We start from the raw sequence: 2063 nt of genomic DNA, 5'->3' as shown, positions 1-2063 counted from the left end.
CTGTGAAATGTCGGGTCTTGTACACACCATTGCATACATCAAGCTACCCACTGCATTAGAATACGGAACTTGCAACATGTATTCTCGTTCCGTATTCGTCGAAGGAGATAGTTGTGCAGAAAGCTTGAAATGAGAAGCCAACGGGGTACTTACAGGTTTTGTCTGCTCGTTCATGCCAAACTGCTGTAGTACCTTTTTCAAATACTGCTTCTGAGACAAGCTAACTCTATCATGAGCTCTATCTCTCCATATTTCCATGCCGAGAATCTTTTTAGCTTCTCCTAGATCTTTCATCTCAAACTCGAGATTGAGTTGAGTCTTCAATCTTTCAATCTCAACTTTGCTCTTAGATGCTATTAGCATATCATCAACATATAAGAGCAAGTATATGAAAGTTCCTTCTTGTAGCTTCTGAAAATACACGCAATGATCAAATTTACTTCTTGTGTACCTTTGCCCTTTCATGAACTGATCAAATCGCTTGTACCACTGCCTCGGAGATTGCTTCAATCCATAAAGCGACTTTGTCAGTTTGCAAACCCAATTTTCTTTTCCAGCAACCTTGAATCCATCTGGCTGAGTCATATAGATTTCCTCTTCCAAATCACCGTGTAAAAACGCGGTCTTTACATCAAGCTGAACTAGTTCAAGATCATATTGCGCAATCAAGGCTAGCAAAATCCGAATAGACGAATGCTTCACAACTGGAGAAAACACTTCATTGTAGTCTATTCCTTCTTTCTGAGCGTAACCCTTTGCTACTAATCTAGCCTTGTATCGAATTTCATTTTTATCAGGAAATCCTTCCTTCTTTGCATATACCCATTTGCATCCAATTGCCTTCTTTCCCTTGGGTAGTGTCACCAACTCCCAGGTCTTATTTTTATGAAGAGACTGCATTTCTTCATTCATTGCTTGCTTCCACTTTACACCATCAGGGTTACTTATTACTTCTGTGTAAGTAGAAGGAACATCATCATCTGTAATTGGAAGTGCATAGGCCACTATATCATCAAAGCGAGCAGGCTTACGAATCTCTCTTCTTGGCCTTCTATATGCAATTGAATCTTGTTGCTGTAGAGGTTCTTGGGTAGGAATCTCTTCATCATTTGTCCCTTCAATATTAGCTGGATCATCGTTAACCTTTTCAAGCTCCACCTGCTGCAAAGTACTACTGGTTTTGTCATCCTTTTGTGAATCCTTGTACTTCAACATGGTTGATTCATCAAAAGTCACATTTCTACTGAAAACAATCTTCCTTGTATCAGGACACCAGAGACGATATCCTTTTACTCCATCAGTTATACCCAAGAATAATGCTTTCTTTGCTCTTGGGTCTAACTTAGATTCTTTTACATGATAATATGCAGTGGAACCAAATACATGCAAAGAATCATAATCAGTAGCAGATTTACCAGTCCACATCTCCATAGGAGTTTTTCCATTTATTGCAGCTGATGGCAAACGGTTAATTAGATGGCACGCATATGTAACTGCCTCAGCCCAAAATTCTTTGCCCAATCCAGCATTGGACAACATACATCGAACTTTCTCCAGTATAGTTCGATTCATTCGTTCTGCCACCCCATTTTGCTGTGGTGTATCCCGAACAGTGAAGTGTCGCACAATGCCCTCATCTTGGCATACTTGTAGAAATGGATCGTTTTTGTACTCAGTACCATTATCTGATCGAAGTCGTTTGACCTTTCGACCAGTCTGAGTCTCACCATCTTCTTCCATTTCAGAAATGCATCCAAAAGTTCACTTTTTCTTTTCATTAGATACACCCATACTTTTCTTGAATAATCATCAACAAAAGTAACAAAATAGTGCATACCTCCCAAAGAAGCTACTTTGGTAGGTCCCCACACATCACTGTGAACGTAGTCCAGAATTCCTTTCGTATTGTGAATTGCTGGACCAAATTTTACCCTCTTCTGCTTGCCCAGAACACAATGTTCACAGAATTCCATTTTGCAAGAATTTGCACCTTTCAATAAGCCTTGCTTCACCAATGTCTGCAAAGCTTTTTCACCAGCATGTCCCAATCGCATATGCCATAA

Source organism: Gossypium hirsutum, chromosome D11 (genome assembly GCF_007990345.1).
Source record: "Gossypium hirsutum isolate 1008001.06 chromosome D11, Gossypium_hirsutum_v2.1, whole genome shotgun sequence".
In the NCBI taxonomy this organism is placed as follows: Eukaryota; Viridiplantae; Streptophyta; class Magnoliopsida; order Malvales; family Malvaceae; genus Gossypium; species Gossypium hirsutum.
This window is presented reverse-complemented; position numbering follows the sequence as displayed.